Genomic DNA, 21,093 nt, shown 5'->3' with positions numbered 1-21,093 from the left:
CAACAACTTGCTAGATATATTTGTATTACTAAAAGGAAGCCAAGTGCTAACATCAAAGACAATGGAGAAAAGGCCTTGAAGGCATGTCAGAGACCTCCCTGGCAGCCCCATTTATCACAGGCCCTGAGGCCTATGAGAACCTAATGTTTTCATGGGCCAGGGCCCCGCTGCCCTGCACAACCTTGGGACACCTTTACCTGCATCTCAGCCACTCCTGCTCCAGCCTCAGCTCAAAAGGACCTAGGTACAGCTCTAGCTGCCACTTTGGAGAATGCAAGCCATAAGCCTTGCTGGCTTCCATGTGGTGTTAAGCTTATAGGTGCACAGAATGCAAGAGTGAAGTACACTTGGCAGCTTCCACCTACATTTCAGATGTATGAGAAAGCCTGGGTGCCCAGGCAGAAGCCTGCTTCTGGAGCAGAGCCCTCACAGAGAACCTCTACTAGAGCAGTGCCAAGGAGTAATATGGGGTTGGAGCTCCCACACAGAGTCCCTAAGCAGGGACTGCCTAATAAAGCTGTGAGAAAGGGGTCATCCTCTTCCAGACCCCAGAATGGTAGATCCACTGTCAGCTTGCACCTTGCACCTGGATAAATTGCAGGCATTCAACTCCAAACCATGAGAGCAGCCCTGGGGGCTGAACCCGGCAAAGCCACAGGGGTGGAGCTGCCCAAGACTTGGGAACCCATCCGTTGTACTCTAGATGCAAAACATGGAGTCAAAGAAGACTATTTTGGAACTTTAAGATTTAATGACTGCCTGCTGGGTTTGAACTTGCATGGGGCCTATAGCCCCTTTCTTTGGGCTGATTTCTCCCTTTTGGAGTGGGAATGTTACCCAATACCTATACCTCCATTGTATCTTGGAAGTAACTCACTTGTTTTTTATTTTGCAGGCTCATAGGTGGGAGGGATTTGCCTTGTCTCAGATGAGACTTGAGACTTTTTTGTGGGGGGTGGGGTAGCTGGAGTGCAGTGGCATGATCTCAGCTCACTGTAACCTCTGCTTCCAGGCTTCAAGTGATTCTCCTGCCTTAGCCTCCCAAGTAGCTGAGATCACAGGTGTACACCACCATACTCAGCTAATTTTTGTATTTTTAGTAGAGATGGGTTTTCACCATGTTGGCCAGGCTTGTCTTGAACTCCTGACCTCAAGTGATACACCTGCCTTGGCCTCTCAATATACTGGGATTACAGGCACGAGCCACCACGCCTGCCAAGACTTGAGACTTTCGAGTTAATGTTGAAATGAGTTAAGATTTTGGGGGCACTGTTGGGAAGGCATGATTGTATTCTGCAAAGTAAGAAGGACATGAGATCTGGGAGGGGCTGGGGCAGAATGATATAGTTTGGATATTTGCCCCTGCCCTTACCTCATGTTGAATTATAATCTGCAATCCTGGGGGTAGGACTTTGTGGGAGATGTTTGGATCATGGGGGCAGATCCTTCATCGCTTGGTGCTGTCCTTGTGACAGTGAGTTCTCATGACATCTGGTCATTTAATAGTGTGTTATCACCTTCCACCACCACTCTCTATTGCTCCTGCTTTTGCCATGTGATGTGCCTGCTCCCCATTTCACCATCGGCCATGATTGTAAACTTCCTGAAGCCTCTCTAGAAGTCAATTAGATGCTAGCACTATGCTTCCTGTAAAGCCTGCAGAACCATGAGCCGATTAACCCTCTTTTCTTTATATATTACCGAGTCTCAGGTATTTCTTTATAGCAATGCAAGAATGGTCTAATATACCACTGGTCAGTCTAGTTTTGAGGGCAGAAGTTTGCCTTGTGACATTAATTCTCTGACAGATCTAAGAATACTTGTTGATTTTCAGTTTGCTCAGCTTTTGTCTTGTGAAGATGAGCGTGACAAACTTCCAAGCTCCAGGCTCTTTACGTGAGCTGGATTGGAAACTTCCAATTACTTTAAAGTGTCCCTTTCCCAGCATAGGTCTGACCCACAAGTATGCTGGAAAGAAGGGGACATCATCTCTCTTTTCTTTTCTCTCTTTCTTTCTTTTCTTTTCTTTCTTTTTTTTTTTTTTTTTTTTGAGATAGGGTTTCCCTCTGTTGTGCAGGCTGGGGTGCAGTGGCACAATCAGGGCTCACTGCAGCCTTGTGCTCCAGGGCCCAAACGATCCTCCCATCTCAGCCTCTCAAGTAGCTGGGACCATAGGCATGTGCCACCATATTCAGCTAATAATTTTTTTAATTTTTTTTTTTTAATTTTTGTAGAGACTCTATGTTGCCCAGGTTGATCTTGAACTCCTGGGCTCAAGCGATGCTCCCGCCTTGGCCTCCCAAAGTGCTGGGATAACAGGTGTAAGCCACTGGGCCTGGCCCATGATTTGTTTTGTCTCAGTTCCTCTACCTTTTACTTCCCCTTGTCCTACACTAATCCTATTACTTTGAGGTCCTTTGGGGTCGGCTCAGAGGTGGGAGAAAAAGGCTATTATAAATCGGAATTGTTGTCCTCTCTGTAGCAAATGCCCAAATACCGGGCTGTCATTAGGAACTTTAGTATAATTTTGGAGATTCATCCAAAACTCAGGAACTCTAACACTGACATTCCCTAGTACATGAGGTGAATGTCCCAGTCAGCATCTCACAATTCCCATGGATCTCCTCTTCTGGTGGCTTACTTCACACAACCTCATTCTGCTGGCTGGTTTGCTTCTTCTTTCTTTCTACTAGATTTGATTCTCTCCTTTTTCAAAAATAATTATACTTCAGTGTTGTGGGTTGAATTTTATCTTCCGCAAAAGATATGGTGAAGTCTTTCCTAACCTCAACTACCTCCGAATGTGACCTTATTTGGAACTAATGTCATCACAGAGGTAATCAAGTTAAAATAACGTCATTAAGGTTAGACTGAATCCAATATGACTTGTGTTCCTATAAAAGGGAAAACTTTTGATGCAGAGACAAGCACACAGGGAAAATGCCAAGTGAAGATAAAGGCAGAAATCTGGGTGATGCATCTACAATCCAAAGAACACCAAAGATAGCCAGCAAACTACCAGAAGCTAGGAGAAAAGCACGGAACAGATTCTCTCTCACAGTCCTCAGAAGGAACCAGCCCTGCCATGACCTTGACCTTGGACTTCTAGTCTTCAGAACTATGAAAAAATGAATTTATGTTGTGTAAGCCACCCAGTCTGAAATACTTTGTAATGGCAGGCCTAGAAAACGAATACACCCATCCATGTATGATCATGTCCACTAGCTGTTGGGAAGACATGACAGTTCTTATCTCCTTACTCTGTCATCAAAGGTACCCTCAGTAATTCTCTCGTCTTTAAATATTTTTAGGAAAGAGGCAGGTACTTGACTTTGAGACTGCCATTTATGAAACTCCAAGGTTATTGGCCAAGTGCTTTCTCCATCCCTTCAAAACAGTCTTTTATCATCTGCTGACTCAGTGGAGGTATGAGGTAGTGAAGGGCCAGATCATGCAGGACTTTATAGGCTTATAAAAATGGTTTTGGATTGTATTCTATTTGAGTAAGGAAACTTATTAAAGATTTTGATCAGGGAAGCAACAAGTTCTGGTATGAATTTTTAGAAGATATCCACAGCTGCCAATTGGAGACTAGATTGTAGGGAGGCAAAAACAGAAGCATGCAGAACAATCAATTACAGCATCTATTGTGGACTAGAATAGTTGTAGTAGAGATGCTGGGAATTGGATAGATTTAGGTTACCTCTTGAAGACAGGCAACAGATTTTCCTGAGGAATTGTGTGTGAAATACGAGAGGTAAAGAATCAAAGGACAACCTGAACAATTGTAAGAATCAATGTGTCATTTAGTGAGATGAAGAGGTATGCAATAGGAGTAGCTTTTGGAGGTAGAAAATTAGAAGTTTGAAATGTATGTCGAATATTTTAATAGATACGTTGAATAAGAAGTTAGATATATGAATATGAAAATCAAAGAAATTGGGGCTGGATATGGATATTTGGAAGCCATCAGCATCGTGATGCCATATAATAGTGAAGGGAGTGGATGGGATAACCTCAGGAATAAAGGCAGATAAAGAAGGGAACACATCTCAGGCACATTAACATCTAGAGGTCAGGAAAAATTCAGCAAAGGAAAATCAAAGAGCTCCATAATTTCACAAAAGTCAAATGCAGAAAGTGTTTCAAGTTTTAAGAAAGAGGATGTTAAATCGTGTTAAGTGCTGCTGAATGGTTACAATAAAGACCGAGTTGCCCACTGGATTTATCAGAATTGTTTAAATTCTCAGATATCTGCAAACTCTTCTTTAGCTCTAACATTTAAACTATTTCAGAAGTCTCACATTTGAGTGTGCATAAGAAGTAAAGATCTAGAGTATAAGCATAACTTCATATATTCTGTACTTTGTGGGCCGTTTAGGGGATTTTCACGGTTATTTTTTATCATTAGGGAGTTTTATCATAAAGGCTTGGTTTAGAACCAAATCTCTGTTAGGGATGCAGCTACAGCTTTCTACAGCTGTTTCCAACCTATCCAATTACTATTCAAGAGATCAGAAAAAGGTCAGGGTCAGAGAGCCTATCCTTTACATATTTCCTCTTTGTTGTTTTATCTTTACATAGCTCACAAGAAAGCTCACACTATTTTATTCTCTCTTTTCATAAAGGAATGGTGAGAAGAAATTTAAAGGAGAGACACTAAGTAGAAAATGGAAAGGTTCTCTAGGACTAAACTGAAGAAGACTGGTCTCTGTACTATTTAAAACTAATCACCTATTCCTGATGATTTCACTAGTATGACAGAGACTTAATTACCATTTCTCTTCCTTTGCCTACCACCTCTCATCCAAATAAAACTTATATAGGAGTCCATGTGAAATATTGTATAGTAAAGAATCTGGCCTTTCCTAAAGAGAGTTCTGGCCTGTGGCCTCAGATTCTGGGAAATAACCTATCATAGCTGATAAAAGTGTCTTTGTTTAGGAAGACTGGCTATGTCCAACAGTTTTAGGGTAGAGGCTCCCCAAGCTAGAAAGACCAACCACATGACTTAGAGGCTTTGGGTCATGTATCATCTGACCTGGAGACTGAGTTCCATATGGACAATGGATCAGTGATGCCTCCACAATGGAGCCCCTCAAAAATTCTGAATGTTGAAGCTCTGGTGAGCTTCCCTAACTATTCCCATTTAGGAAAATAAGTGCAGCTCACTGCCAGTGCTCATTTAATTTTACATAAACATGCTCTTTGAGGCTGAAGCAAGTCTGACTGATTTTCTATGTGAAAAATAAAATATGAAAACTGTTCTTGGAGTTATTTCTAAACGGAACTAACATCAGAATAGTCTGAATCATCAGAATGATCTCTTTCAGAAAAATCAGATTCATCAATTGAATCTTCAGCCAACAACTGTTTGAGAATGATGTTAACATCACATGTAGGAATGCTTCATTTTCTAGGATTTGACATTTTCAGCAATACAGAATTACTATATTTGCAAATGGAAATGCCACTACTAAAATTTGAATGCTATAAATAGAATGTCTTTTGTTTCAAAAGTTGATATACTAGAGTGATATGAAAATAATAATAAAAGCAAGATACTTCATGGCAAATGCATTAGTCCATTTTCACACTGCTGATAAAGACATACCAAGGACTGGGCAATTTACAAAAGAAAGAGGCTTAATGGACTTACGGTTCCACATGGCTGGGGAGGCCTCACAATCATGGTGGAAGGTGAAAGGCACATCTCACATGGCAGCAGAAAAAGAAGAGAACTTGTGCAGGGAAACTCTCCTTTTTAGAACCATCAGATCTCATGAGACTTATTCACTATCATGGTGACAGCAGGGAAAGACCTGCCCTCATGATTCTGTTACCTCCCACTGGGTCCCTCCCATAACACATGGGAATTCAAGATGAGATTTGGGTGTGGACACAGCCAAACCACGTCATTCTGCCTCTGGCCCCCTCCCAAATCTCATGTCCTCCTATTTCAAAACCAAGCCAATGGTCCCCCAAAGTCTTCACTAATTTTAGCATTAACTCAAAAGTCCACAGTCCAAAGTCTCATCCAAGATAAGGCAAGTGCCTTCAGTTTATGAGCCTGTAAACCTAAAAGTAAGTTAGTTTCTTTCTAGATACAATGGGGTACAGACATTGGGTAAATACAGCCATTCCAAATGGGAGAAATGGGCCAAAACAAAGGGGTTACAGGGCCCATGCAAGTCCAAAATCCAGCAGTCAAATCTTAAAGCTCCAAAATGATCTCCTTTGACTCCGTGTCTCACATCCAGACTATGATGATGCAAGAGGTGGGTTCCCATGGTCTTGGGCAGTTCAGTCCCTGGGGCTTTGCAGAGTAGTCTCCCTCCTGGCTGCTTTCATGGACTGGTGGTGAGTGTTTGCAGCTTTTCCAGGCACACGGTGCAAGCTGTCAGTGGATCTACCATTCCGGAGTCTGAAGACAGTGGCTCTCTTCTCAAAGCTCCCCTCTGCAGTGCCCCAGTATGGACTCTGTGTGGGGGCTCTGCCCCATACTTGCCTTCCACACTGCCCTAGCAGAGGTTCTCCCAGAGGGCCCCACCCCTGTAGCAAACTTCTGCCTGGGCATCCAGGCATTTCCTTTCATCCTCTGAAATCTAGGTGGAGGTTCCCAAACCTCAGTTCTTGATATCTGTGCATCCACAGGCTTAAAATCATGTGGAAGCTGCTAAGGCTTGGGGGCTTCTACCTTCTGAAGCAAAAGCCCATGCTGTACCTTGATCCTTTTTAGTTATGGCTGGAGTGGCTGGGATGCAGGGCACCAAGTCCCTAGACTGCACAGCAGAGGGACCCTGGGCCCCGCCCACGAAACCATTTTTTCCTCCTAAACCTCTGGGCCTGTGGTGGGAGGGGCTGCCACAAAGGTCTGTGACATGCCCTGGAGACATTTTCCCCATTGTCTTGGTGATTAACATTCGTCTCCTCATTAGTTATGCAAATTTCTGCAGCCAGCTTGAATTTCTCCTCAAAAAATGGGATTTTCTTTTCTACATTGTCAGGCTACAGAATTTCCAAACTTTTATGCTCTGTTTCCCTTTTAAACTGAATGCTTTTAACAGCATCCAAGTCACCTCTTGAATGCTTTGCTGCTTAGAAATTTCTTCTGCCAGATACCCTAAATCATGTCTCTCAAATTCAAAGTTCGACAAATCTCTAGGGCAGGGGCAAAATGCTACCAGTTTCTTTGCTAAAACATAACAAGAGTCACCTTTGCTCCAGTTCCCAACAAGTTCCTCATCTCCATCTGAGATCACCTCAGCCTGGGTTTCATTGTTTATATCATTATCAGCATTTTGGTCAAAGCCATTCAACAAGTCTCTAGGGAGTTCCAAACTTTCCCACATTTTCCTGTCTTCTTCAGAGCCCTCCAAACAGATCCAACATACTCAAGACTGGGCAATTTACAAAAGAAAGAGGTTTAATGGGCTTACAATTCCACATGGCTGGGGAGGCCTCACAATCATGGCAGAAGTTGGAAGGTACATCTCACATGGCAGCAGACAAGAGAAGAGAACTTGTGCAGGGAAACTTCCATTTTAAAACGATCTGATCTTGTGAGACTTATTCACTACTACAAGAACAGCAGGGAAAGACCTGCCCCCATGATTCAATTACCTCCCATGGGTCCTTCCCACAACACATGGGAATTCAACATGAGATTTGGGGGGGGACACATCAAACAATATCAGCAAAGTAATCTCAAGGTAAATGCTGCAGCTGCAAGTGCCACTCGTGAGTATTCTTAGGGCAAACAGGAAAAGGGCTACTGGCAATTCTACATTGCATATTGTCATGGATGGATTTTGGGAGGGTAACATGTCTTGACTCCACTGGGAAAGTACAGCAAATAATGGAAGAGTATAGCAAAAGCGCTGTGTTTGGTACCCTTTGGACTCTGCCTTACGTGTTTCTTCCCTTGGCTGATGTTAGTCTGTATTCTTTCCTTGTAATAAATGGTAACTGTAAAGATAACAGCTTTCAGTGAGTTCTGTGAGACCTTCTAGCAAAATTTCAAACCTGAGGGTGTTTCTGGGAACCCTCCAAACTTGCAGTTGGTGTCAGAAATCAGGGACACCTTAGAGACTGTGCCCTCAAACCTCATAGGTTGTCTGACTCTAGGTAAATATATCAACCTACAAATTGTCTCCATCACAAACTAGAGGCTATTTTATGTTTTTTTGTTTGAAATTCTCTTAAAGTATGTTTTGAACACTGATATGTTATCTTTTCTCATTTTAAAAAAATTCCAGGCATAATTAAAAGGGTGTTCTTGGGTCTAACTCAGTTTTGTGTCCCCAGCATCTAGATGGAAAGTACAAGTGATAGGGGGTTGATTTCAAGTAATAATCATTTTGTTGGAGGGGTCATTAGAAATTATTTGGTTATATGATCCTACTTTTTGGGCTTTAAATATAAACTGAATCTAGAAGGAAGAACTTGTTGTAATTACTATCCACACTTCACACATACTGTCTTAGTCCATTTTCTGCTGCTGTAAGAATACCACACACTGGGTAATTTATAAACAAAGAGATTCATTTGGCTTACAGTTCTGGAGGCTGGGGAAGTCCAAGATCCAGAGGCTGCATCTCGTGAAGGTCATCTTGTGGCAGAAAGCATCACATGGGGAGAGAGGGTGAGACAGAGTAGTGAGAGTGCACAAGACAGAGAGAAAATGGGGGCCAAATTTATCCTTTTATCAGGAGCCCACTCCCATGATAACTAACCCACTCCCACAATAATGGCATTCATCCTTTTATGAGGGCACAGTCCCTATCACCTAAATCATCTCTTTAAAGCTTCACTTCTTAATATTATTACAATGGCAATTACGTTTCCAATGCATGAATTTTTAGAGAACACATTCAAACCACAGCACATTCCTGCTTGGGCTTGAGCAAGGGCAGGAATGCTACCTGATTCTCCAAATTTAAGTCAGAATCCAGACCTCATTCTAATAGAGTTGGTTAGTTTGAGAGAGCTTTGCCCTTAGCATCTAATTAAGAATATTTTCCTTAATGGATTTTCTTGAGCTGCCAAAATGTTGGCACTGAGTCCTAGTCATGATAAGTAGGTTTACATTTTATTTTTAACTTAAATGAACAACATGTAGCCTTGTTAGTATTTTTGGAGGTGTCTGTCTGCTGTATGTCACTGAAATCATTTAATGTGATGGGTGGGAGTAGATTGATAAAAAGATAGATGCCCAAGGAAGTGGTCTGGAATAGGAGGAGGATACGCAAAATATGGTATAGGGACATTTCTTTGATCATTCTAGTGATCAAAGATGGACCAGCTGTTAGCCAGGAGGGAACAAATCTCCTTTCCTTTTTCCTTATCTTAGTAGGATTTTGAAGTGCAAGAGAAGAGAGGTGGGGAGAGAAACTGAAGTTTCTGGCTTCCCTAGAGATGTATAAATTAAAATTATAAACTAACTTGTACAGTTTAGATGACTATGGTTAAAATGAGGGGACATTTTTGTAGTATATTGTGTAGTCATCATTGTAATGGTTTCTGCTAAGCTACACATGGGCTGTTGTAATTCTAACAAAACATCTAAGCCCACATACAATTTTTGTTGCTTTCCCTCCTTTCTCCTCACAGATTTGCAGAAGATATTTTTGTGGTCAGCTGAGGCAGGAGTTTACCATTTAGGGTACAGTAAGGAGAGAAAAGGACTCACTCTGTTTCAGCACATAACCTCTTCATTCTTGATTTTGACATCTTAGGCAGGATTGGACTTGAAAGGATATTTACTCTTTGGCTGTTGTCATACAGCTATTAGTTTCTTTTGCTGAAAAACAAATCACTCCAAAATTTACTGGCTTAAAGTAACAAGAATCATTTTCATTATCTCTAATTGTTTCTGTGGGTCAGGAATTCAGAACTGGGCACAGTGGGGATGGCTCGTCTCTGCTTTATGAAATCTTGGACCCCGGCTGACTCAATGATAGGAACAATCTGAAGGCTCATTCATTCCCATGTAAGTCCAGCTGGAATTGTAGGCTGAAGCACCCATATGTTTGTTCAATAGTTTACTACTGAACAAAGTACATTCCCCTAACCCTTGAGTGGGCCTCTATCCTGGAAATATTGAAAGGTCATGTCACTCATCTTTTGACCAATCTCCATATTTTATGTAAACATTGGTATATTCTCTTAATGGAATGTTACTCTTTTTATTCAATTTTCACTAGTTTTCTCACTTACGTTCTATTTCTATTTCAGGATCCAACATTAAAGTTGGTCTCTTTAGGCTCCTCTTGGCTCAGACAGTTTCTCAGACTTTCCTTGTTTTTCATGACTTTAACTGTTTGGAGTAGTACTGGTCAGGTATTTTGTCTGATGTTTTTCTCATGGTTAAACTGGGATTATACATTTTTGGGAGCCTTATCTTTTTAATATAATCTGTCACCGTTGCAAAAGTCCACCAAAATAAAAATGTTTCCCTCCTCTGTTCAACAATCCTTCAGCTTCCCCAATTGTCTGCAGCAGAAAATCAAATTACTCAGCATGACATAGAAAGCTTTTCAGAATCTGGCTGTTGCCTTCCTCTTCAGTATAAAGTGTCACTCTACAAACCATTTGAGTTCTTTCCGGAAATGAAGCCCTAACAGTCTTGCAATGCCCGAGATTCATTCAGGTACTAAGTTCTGGCTAACTCCAGTGGATTCTCTCACCTTTTACTGCTCCTTATCTCCCGCCACTTACTTACACCACTTTCTTCTTATCCTATACACTTTTCTAGATTTCCCCAATCTAGTATCTACCAGTGTGATCATTCAGTCATTCAATAAGTATTTATTGTCTACTTTGTGGACAGGCACTGTTGTATGGTTGAGGATACATTAAAAAGACAAGATTATGTCACTACCATCAATGAGTTTACATTTTAGGGGGGCAGGGTACATTTGCAAATAAATAAATGAATAGCATTCTACTTTAATGAAGGAAACAAGAAAGGAGTGGAGATTAAGAAGTACAAACAGTGTGGAAGTGAAGTATACCTTAGAGAGTCTGAGATCTCCTCTCTGAAGAACATAACTGTTGGTTTACTTGTCAGCCACCAGACTTTCCTTCTCTTTAGCTGCCTCAGAGGAGAGGGTATCTAACTCAGCTTTGTTACCCCAGCGTCTAGTTTAGCCTAATTCATTAAATTAACAGTTTTGGACTAAATAAATGCTCTGAGAGTACTATCTAAAAATTAAAAATCAGTTGCTTCCATCCCTTTCCCCTGATTTATCCTTGAAATACCTTTCAAACCTGTTTCTGGAAAAAACATTAATATCCGTAAGATTCCCATTTGAGTCAAGTATGATAACGAGAAAACTTTTGTCATTAGGATGCTAGTATTAACTTCCTATTTTACATGTCCTAATTCAAAGGTAAATTTAATCTTCCGAATCTAGACCTCCCGGTTTTTCTGGAGTTGAATGGACAGGGTAAAGTCTGACACACTCTGAGTAGCGGAGTGGAGAACTGGCTGTAAGGACATCCTTAGAATAGTTAAAATTCCGCTGGGAAAACGAGGCTTTAGAGTGGCCTCGTCATCTACGGCTACCCAGGCAGCCTTCACAAGGAAGGGCGACCAGAGTCCGCCAGAGCATAAGAGAACTACACTTAATTCACCCGGGCCTCTTTCTCCAGTCCACCTAATACCACAGGAACCTACCCAGGGCCCGCGCCCCGCCCGTTTCCGGGTTGTCGCCGCCGCTGCCGTCGCTTGCGTAATGACGTATCAGTCTCCTGAAGACCCCGGAAGTGCAACTCGAAGTTGGTCGGGGCGCGGATCCCCAGAGGGAAAGTCATAACAACCGCACGAGGGAGTTCGACTGGCGAACTGGAAGGCCACGCCTCCTCCCGCCTGCCCCCTCAGCCCTGTAGCTGGGGGCAGAGCTCAGGTAGGACTGCCGTTTGCGGGGATTTGAGCTCCGGGGGCAGGCCCGGGTCGAAATCAGGAGGGGGCTGGCCTGGGTCGGTCTCAGGCGGGGGTCGCTGGCCCTGGGGACCGAGGCTGTCTGGAACCACGCTGCATTCCCTGCGGACACCTCTGACTTGTGTCTGGGCCCCCGCTGATGGGCAGGTCCCATGTTCCATTTCCACTCTCTAGGCGGGAGCGACGCGTGTGTTCCCTGGATGACTTTCCTTATGTCGGGGCGTACGGGATTCTGGGAGTCCCTGGAGACAGAGTAATGGGCCCTCCTCCGCTTTCTTGCGAGTGGAGGTATTGTGGTTGTTGTATTAATTTTTTTTCTACAAAAAGTATTATTAACTGCCAGCGCTTTACCAGAAGTCATTCACTGCAGAGGGATTAAAGTGCAGTTATAAAATGCTCTCAAAACTTGTAACATGCATGGGCGCGGGTGGGACGTTTCTCTGGGATGCAGTATGAATTAAGTGTTGAATACTTTTGACTTTGAAATAAAGTAAGTATGTTTTGGAAGCAGTCTTCTCTTTCCCTCATCCAGGTGTTTAACATATTCTTATAGTGCTCCAGGGTCTATATCTGTTGGGCCAAGAAACTCGTTGTGTTTGGATATACTGTATTTAATGACATGCAATGTTGTTGCATTTGTCCATTTCTCCCAAATCCTCAAAAAAGCTGTAGAGGGAAAAATTCTCTGGTTTTTATCTACAAGTGCATTGTATATTTATCAAAATATCAATGCGATTTTTTAATGTAGTACATGACATCGTTTGCATTAACGCATGCCATATACTGCATAACAAATATCGCATTGATAAGGTGTATTCTTTATCCTACAATGCGAGGGACGGTTACACTGTATACATTTAGCGAATGTAGAAACTGAGTAAGAGAGTATTTTTGGATCTGCTTCGTTAAGGCCTCAGTGACAGTGCTGGTACCAGGCTTCTTTCAGAATTTTCAACTAGGCCTTACTTCCACTTAACCAGTGAATCCTACGCTGAAAAGTTAAGGATGCTCTGGATGCTTTCAGGCTATGTCTGCTCCATATGGTAGAATAAATAGTACCAAGGCCAAGAGGGAAATATTATCTATGAAACCATGAGCATCCACTTGTTTATCCATTTAGCAAGTATTTACTGGCAACCTTCAGTGTGCCGGATAGTGTTCAGGTGATGGGAAGACAGCAGTAAACAAAATAGAAAGTCCTTTTGCTCCTGGAACTTACATTCTAGTGGATGGAGACGTATAATTAACAAGTAAATATATAACAAGTAGTGATTAAGAGGTATAGAGAAAGGCAGGGCGCGGTGGCTCACGCCTGTAATCCTAGCATTTTGGGAGGCCGAGGCGGACGGATTGCCTGAGCTCTGGAGTTTGAGACCAGCCTGGGCAACACGGTGAACCCCGTCTCTACTAAAATACAAAAAAATTAGCTGGATGTGGTGGCGTGCGCCTGTATTCCTGGCTACTCTGGAGGCTGAGGCAGGAGAATTGCTTGAACCGGGAAGGCGGAGGTTGCAGTGAGCCGACATCATGCCACTGCACTCCAGCCTGGGTGACAGATCGAGACTCCATCTCCAGAAAAAAAAAAAAAAAAAAAAAAAAAAGGTATAGAGAAAAATAAATTAAGGGGAGAGAGAATGATAGAGGATGCTATTTTAGATAGGGTGGTAAGCTCAGCCTCTCTGATAAGGGAACACTTGAGTGGAGATCTGAATGAAATGAGAGAGTGAGCTCCGCAAGTATGGAGGAATGAGTTGGCCTAGTACAAAGGCACTGAGACAGGAGCGTGTTTGATATATTTGGAATAGCAAGGATGTAGGCATGGAGGTAGCAGTACTTAACAATCTCAAGAATGAATATTTATTCCTTGATTTGGTGGCATGAGGGATTTTATTTATTTACAGTTTATTTTTTTCAGCTTTCCCAGACAGACCTCTGTGAGGAGAATCTGGTGTCTGTAGATATGTAGAGATGTTTCTGTGCTCTTCATTGAGCTCTAACAGAAGTAAGCACTATTTACTCAGTTGTATACAACTTGTACTGTCTCTGTTTTTAGAGTCAGATTGGGTTTGCACAGTAGTCATTGGTAACTAAGTATGGAGTATGTCCCTGTACTATGCCAACTTTATTTTTCACTCAGAAGTTTTTCATCATCCCCAACTGAAACTTCATACCTATTAAACACTCACACCTCGTTTTCTGTTACCTTCAGCGCCTGACAACTGCCAATTTACTTTCTGCCTCTATGAATTTGACTACTCTAGGTACCTCATATAAGTGGAATCATGCACTATTTGACCTTTTGTGACTGGCTTATTTCACTTAGTATAATGTCTCCAAGGTTCGTCCATGTTGTAGCGTGTGTCAGAATGTTCTTTTTAAGGTGAAATACAATTATCCATTGTGTGCATATGCTGTTAATACATTTTGTTTATCCATTCATTCATCCATGGATGCTTGGGTTGTTTCCATCCTTTGGTTATTGTGAATAATGCTGCTATGAACATGAGAGTGCAAATATCTGTTCAACTCTCTGCTTTCATTTCTTTTCGATATCTCTCCAGAAGGGAAATTGCTAGATCACATGGAAATTTTATGTGTATATATATCTATATGTATACTTTTTTTCGAGGAATTGACACACTCTTTTCCACAGCAGCCACCTCATTTTACATTCCCACCAGCAATGCAAAGGAGTCCAATTTCTCCACATCCTCACCAACATTTTGCCACATCCTCACCATTTCTCCACATCCTTGCCAAACACATTTTTTGTTTTTTTGATAATAGCGATCCTGATGGGTGTAAAGTAAGTATCTCTCTGTGGTTTTAATTTGCACTTCCCTAATGATTGGTGATGTTAAGCATCTTTTCATGTCCTTTTTGACCACTGGTATATATTTTTGGAGTTCTATGAATTTATTTTAAGATATGATTTAATAAAATTTTTTGGAGATTTATTTGGTGGAGTTTTTAAGGGTTAAGAAGGCAGCCACCATGACTTTTATTGCATTGTAACTCTTTAATCCTGTAATTGTAAAAACTCTCAACTTGTCTGTTGACCAGGTATCTGTAGTAACTCCAAACTTAAAAATTAAAAAAAAAACATACACCATCTTCTATAATAATAAATGAACCTTTTGGTTCAAATTGCCATGAAAACAGTTCAGAAAGCCAAAGACTATCCTGGCCTGTTTCGATTTTTTTTTCTTTTTAATTAGAAGAAAAGGAGTATATTAAATGGCTGACTGTGCCTGTGTAGTAGATGTCTTTTGTTTTGTAGCTGAGAAGAGCGGGGACCAGAAGAGCCAAACAGGATGAAGAAACAGAAAAGATGTGTTCTGGTTCTTGCTGAGAAGAGCAGGTACCAGAAGAGCCAAAAAATGATGAAGAAACAGAAAAGATGTGTTAGATATCAGTGTAGCAGTTTGATTTCACTAGATGGAGAGTGGCAAAGATCAGTAATAGTGATGGATCATGAGCCCCAGAACTGACAGCAGAGGAGAGGGGACCCAGAATCAAAGTGAAAAAAGTAATATAGAGCTATGCTCTACAGATTGGCATGGGATGGAGGGTAGAATGAGGGAGTGCAAATCGCCAGCTTCATCTCAGTATATGGTTCGGAATTGAGACAGTTGGCCCCGAGTAATCCAGTAAGATCTACTGTATATCAAATAATGTATGTTAGTCCATATAGCTCAACAGTGAGTGTTTGGAAGGTGTACACTGTATACAGTTCTATAGGAGTAAACGAAGTTGTTCAGATCATGTGCCACATAATTTCTATTCATAATGAGTTCAACTGAGTAATTTGAGTGTATAATTTAACAATGTCCAAAACTGTTAAAAAATTTTTAAAATATAATCTGTTAAGAAGGAAGGGCATTTTTAATAATCCAGAATGTCCAATTGCCTATAAGTTCAAGGTAACAACGTCTTTTTTTTTTTTTTTAACTATTGAATGTTTTGTACACTGTCATAATTTATTAGATACTCTTGGGGGTGCTACGTTGAGCTATTTCAGTTATAAAGCTCATTTAAATCAATTACTTTGCTTTAGTTTAATGAATGAAAAATTGTATCACAATTTTACTTGTAACTCCTTGGCAAATTAAAATTGATTAATTTGCTGCAGATGAGACAGCAGATGACTGACTTACTCAAGGTTTCACAGCTAATTTACAGAGAAATTAGAGACAGAAGTGCTATGCTGCTTTCTCTAATATTGTTTGTTGTCTCCATTTGGAGGAAATGATCTCTTTTGTAATATACGTAATTGAGATAATTTTTGCTTCAGAGAAAATAAGACTGTGAAGACCATCAAAGCAAAGCATTTCTTCATATCAGATTATTTATATTTTACTTGGAAATTGCTAAAGGAGTAGATTTTATTTCATTTTTAAACTTTTATTCCTTTCCAACTTTTATTTTAGTTCAGGGGGTACATGTGCAGTGACCCGATAGGTAGTTTTTCAATTCTCATCCTCTTCCCAACCTCCACCCTGAAGTAGACCCCATTGTGTGTTGTTTCCTTCCTTGTCCATGTATACTTAATGTTTAGCTTTCATGTATAAGTGAGAACATGTGGTATTTGTTTTTTTTTGTTTTTTTTTTTTTCTGCATTGATTCACATAGGATAATGTGAAGCTCCATCCATGTTGCTGTAAAGGACATGATTTTATTCTTTTTTATGGCTGTGTGGTGTTCCATGGTGTATATGTGCCACATTTTCTTTGTTCAGTCCACTGTTGATCGGTATGTAGGTTGATTCCATGTCTTTGCTTTTTTGAATAGTGCTGCGATGGACATATGAGTACATGTTGTCTTTTTATTAGAATGATTTATATTCCTTTGGGTAGGTACCCAGGAATGGGATTGCTGAGTTGAATGGCAGTTCTTTCCGTTTTAGGTTCTTTAGAAATTTCCAAACTGCTTTCCACAGTGGCTGAAATTTACATTCCCCCCACCACTGTATAAGCATTCACTTTTCTCCACAACCTCATCAGCAGCTGTTATTTTTTGACTTTTTAACAATAGCCCTTCCAACTGTTGTGAGATGGTTCTTATTTTGGTTTTGATTTGCATTTCTCTAAAGCTCAGTGATGTTGAGCATTTTTTCGTGTGCTTGTTGTCCATGTGTATATCTTGTTTTGAGAATTGTCTGTTCATGTCCTTTGCCCATTTTTTATGGGTTTTTTTGCTTTTTAATTTGTTTAAGTTCCTTATAGATCCTGGCTATGGGACCTTTGTAGGATGCATAGTTTGCGAATTTTTTTCTCCCATTCTGTAGGTTGTCTGTTTACCGTGTTGATAGTTTCTTTTGCTGTGTAGAGGCTCTTTAGTTTAATTAGGTCTTTCTTTTCAATTTTTGTTTTTGTTGCAGTTGCTTTTGGAGTCTTCATATGAAATCTTTGCCAGGGCCTAGATTCAGAATGGTATTGCCTAGATTTTCTTTTAGAGTTTTTATAGTTTTAGGCTTTACATGTAAGTCTTTAATCCATCTTGAATGGATTTTTGTGTATGGTAAAAGGAAAGGGTTCAGTTTCAATCTTCTGCATATGGCTAGGCAGTTATCCCAGCACTCTTTATTGAATAGGGAGTCCTTTTCCCATTGCTTATTGTTGACTTTGTTAAAGATCAGATGGTTTTAGGTGTGTGGCTTTATTTTTGGGTTCTCTATTCTGTTCCATTGTTTTATGTGTCTGGTTTTTTTTTTTTTTTTCCAGTACCATGCTGTTTTGGTTACTGTAGCCTGGTAGTATAGTTTGAAGTCAGATAGTGTGATGCCTCTGGCTTTTTTCTTTTTGCTTAGGATTGTTTTGGGTATTCAGGCTATTTTTCAGTTCCATATGAATGTTAGATATTTTTTCTAGTTCTGTGAAAAGTGTCATTGGTAGCTTGATAGGAGTAGCATTGAATCTGTAAATTGCTTTGAGCAGCATGGCCATTTAAATAATATTGATTCTTCCTATCCATGAGTAAGGAATATCCTTCCACTTGTGTTGTTTCTGATTTCTTCAGCAACATTTTGTAATTCTCATTGTAGAGCTCTTTCACCTCCCTGTTGAGCTGTATGCGTAGGTATTTTATTTCTTTTGTGGCTATTGTGAATGGGATTGCATTCTTGATTTGGCTCTCAGCTTGGACGTTATTGCTGAAATGCTACTGATTTTTTTGACATTGATTTAGTATCCTGAAACTTTGCAGAAGTTGTTTATCAGATCTAGGAACCATTGGGTAGAGAGCATGGGGTTTTATAAGTGTAGAATCATATCATCTGTGAACAGAGATAGTATGACTTCCTTTTAATTTGGATGCCTTTCATTTGTTTCTCTTGCCTAATTGCTTTGGCTGAAATTTCCAGTACTATGTTGAATAGTTGTGGTGAGAGTGGGCATGCTTGTCTTGTTCCGGTTTTCAAGGGAAATGTCTCTAGCTTTTGCCTATTTAGTATGATGTTTGCTGTGGATTTGTCATAACTGGCTCTTTTTATTTAAGGTATGTTCCTTCAATGTCTAGTTTGTTGAAAATTTTTAACACATGTTAAATTTTATCAAAAGCCTTTTCTGCATCTATTGAGATGATCATATAGTTTTTGTTTTTAGGTTTGTTTATGTGTTGAATCACATTTACTGATTTACATATGTTGACCCAACCTTGTATAACAGGAATAAAGCCATTTTGATCATGGTAGATTAGGTTTTTGATGTGCTGCTGGTTTTGGTGTGCTAGTGTTTGTTGAGGATTTTTACATCTATATTCATCAGGGATATTGGTCTAAAGTTTTCTTTTTTCGTTGTGTTTCTACAAAGTTATGGTATCAGAATGATGCTAGCTTCATAGAATGATTTGACGAGGAGTCCCTTCTCATTTTTTGGAATAGTTTAGTAGGGTTGGTTTCAGCTCTTCTTTATATGTTGGGTGGAATTTGGCTGTCAATCTATCTTTTCCAGGACTTCTTCTGGGTGTAGGCTTTTTATTACTGATCAATTTTGAAATTCACTATTGGTCTGTTCAGGGTTTCAATTTCCTTCTGATTCAATCTTGGGAGGTTGTATGTTTTGAGGAACTTATCCATTTTTCTCTAAGATTTCTAGTTTGTGTAGGTAGAGGTGTTCCTAATAGTCTCTGAGAGTTTTTTTTTTTTTTATTTCTGTGGGGTCAGTTGTAATGTTCACTTTGTCATTTCTGATTGTGTTTATTTGGACTTCTTTTTTCTTTATTTGTCTAGCTAGTGGTCTGTCAATCTTATTTATTCTTTCAGAGAACGACGTGTTGGTTTCATTGACCTTTTGTATAGTTTTTCATGTCTTAGTTTTGTTCAGTCAGCTCTGATTTTGGTTTTTTCTTCTGCTAGCTTTGGGGTTAGTTTACTTTTTTTTTTGGTTGCTCTAGGTGTTAATTTGATTTTAGGTTGTTAATTTGAGATCTTTCTAACTACTTGATGTAGGTGTTTAGTGCTATAAACTTTCCTTTGAAGACTGCTTTAGCTCTGTCTCAGAGAATCTGGTATGTCATTTCTTTCTTTTCATTAGTTTCAAAAAATTTATTGAATTCTGTCTTAATTTCATTGTTTACCCAGAGTCATTCAGGAACAGATTGTTTAATTTCCACATAATTATATGATTTTGAGAGATCTATTCTTGTACTGTGGTTAAGAGTGTGGTATAATATCAGTTTTTTTTTTTTTTGGAATCTGTTGAGAATTCCTTTATGGCTGAGTGTGTGGTCAATATTACAGTATGTGTCATGTGCAGATAAGAAGAATGTATATCCTGTTGTAGTTGAGTGCAGTGTTCTGTAGATATCTGTTAGGGCCATTTGGTCAAATGTCAAGTTTAGGTCCTGAATATCTTTGTTAGTTTTGTGCCTTGATGGTCTGTCTAGTACTGTCAGTGGGTGTCAAGGTGAGGTCTTCCACTATTATCGTGTGGTTATCTAAGTCTCTTTGTAGGTCTCTAAGAACTTATTTTATGAATCTGGGTGCTCCAATGTTGGATGCATGTATATTTAGGGTAGTTAAAGTTTTCATGTTGAATTGAACCCTTTATCATTATTTAATGCCCTTCTTAGTCCTTTTTGATTATGGTTGCTTTCAAGTCTGTTTTGTCTCAAATTAAAAGAGCAATCTGTCTCTTTTTTGTTTTCTGTTTGCTTGATAGATTTTTCTCTATCCCTTACTCTGAGTCTGTGGGTGTCATTGCATGTGAGAGGGGTCTGTTGAAGATAGTATGTAGTTAGGTCATGTTTCTTTATTCAAATTGCCACTCTGTGTCTTTTAAGTGGTGTAGTTAGTCCATTTACATTCAGACTCAGTATTGATATGTGAAAATTTGATCCTGTTATGCTGTTATCTGCTTGTTATGTAGACTTAATTTTGTAGTTGCTTTATGGTGTCAATGGTCTGTGTACTTAAGTGTGTTTGTTTTTGTGGTGGCCAGTAATGGCCTTTCAATTTCATATTTAGTGCTTCCGTAAGGACCTCTTATAAGGCAGGTCTGGTGGTAGTGAATTCCCTTAGTATTTGCTTATCTGAAAAGGATTTTATTTCTCTTTTACTTATGAAGAAAAGTTTGGCTGGATATGAAATTCTTGGTTAGAATTTCCTTTCTTTAAGAATGCTGAATAAAGGTCCGCAATCTTTTCTGGCTTGTAGGGTTTCTGCTGAAAGGTCAGCTGTTAGCCTGATGGGGTTCCCTTTGTAGGTGACCTCTCCCTTCTTTTTAGCTCCCTTTAAGATTTTTTCTTTCACTTTGACCATGGAGAATCTGAAGACTATTTGTCTTCAGCGTGGTTGTCTTGAATAGCATCTTACAGGGGTTCTCTGCTGTTTCTGAATTTGAATGTCTACCTCCCCAGTGAGGTTAGGGAAATTTTCATAATTTTTAATTATGTTTTCTAAGTTGCTTTCTCATGTCTCTCTCTTTCAGGGATGCCAATGTGTCATATGTTTGGTCTGTTTACATAATCCCATGTTTTTTGGAGATTTTGTTCATTCTTTTTATTCGTTTGCCTTTATTTTTGTCTGATTGAGTTCATTCGAAGAATTGGTCTTTGAACTTTGAGATTCTTTCCTCAGTTTTGTTTATTCTTTTCTCAGCACTTCTGATTGTATTATGAAATTCTTTTAGTTTTTCATCTCTATCAGATCA

The 21,093-nt window shown here is 39.9% G+C and overlaps 2 protein-coding genes across 23 annotated transcripts in view; one reads left to right on the top strand and one right to left on the bottom strand.

The window, feature by feature from the left end:
* Positions 1-11,740, bottom strand: part of LOC109026970 (ERV-BabFcenv provirus ancestral Env polyprotein-like) — a 266,355-nt gene extending 254,615 nt beyond the window's left edge. For 6 of the 11 annotated variants that reach the window (XR_008679837.1, XR_008679836.2, XR_008679839.2 and 3 more), the window contains exons 1-3: positions 11,016-11,687; positions 9,692-9,802; positions 8,557-8,611 (exon numbers count right to left, since the gene is read on the bottom strand). The gene's annotated coding sequence lies outside the window, so the exon portion shown is untranslated. Of the gene's footprint in view, positions 1-8,556; positions 8,612-9,691; positions 9,803-11,015 lie in introns of all 11 variants that reach the window. The other 5 variants (XR_008679843.2, XM_055387160.2, XR_002006044.3 and 2 more) reach the window with 4 other exon arrangements.
* ARB2A (ARB2 cotranscriptional regulator A) overlaps positions 11,730-21,093 on the top strand; it is a 493,438-nt gene continuing 484,074 nt past the window's right edge. For 8 of the 12 annotated variants that reach the window (XM_055387127.2, XM_063705876.1, XM_055387117.2 and 5 more), the window contains exon 1: positions 11,760-11,909. The gene's annotated coding sequence lies outside the window, so the exon portion shown is untranslated. Of the gene's footprint in view, positions 11,910-21,093 lie in introns of all 12 variants that reach the window. The other 4 variants (XM_019027554.4, XM_055387115.2, XM_055387122.2 and 1 more) reach the window with 4 other exon arrangements.

This window comes from Gorilla gorilla, chromosome 4 (genome assembly GCF_029281585.2).
Source record: "Gorilla gorilla gorilla isolate KB3781 chromosome 4, NHGRI_mGorGor1-v2.1_pri, whole genome shotgun sequence".
Classification (NCBI taxonomy): Eukaryota; Metazoa; Chordata; class Mammalia; order Primates; family Hominidae; genus Gorilla; species Gorilla gorilla.
The sequence above is the reverse complement of the archived record's forward strand: the minus strand, read 5'-3'. Positions and strand labels throughout refer to the sequence as shown.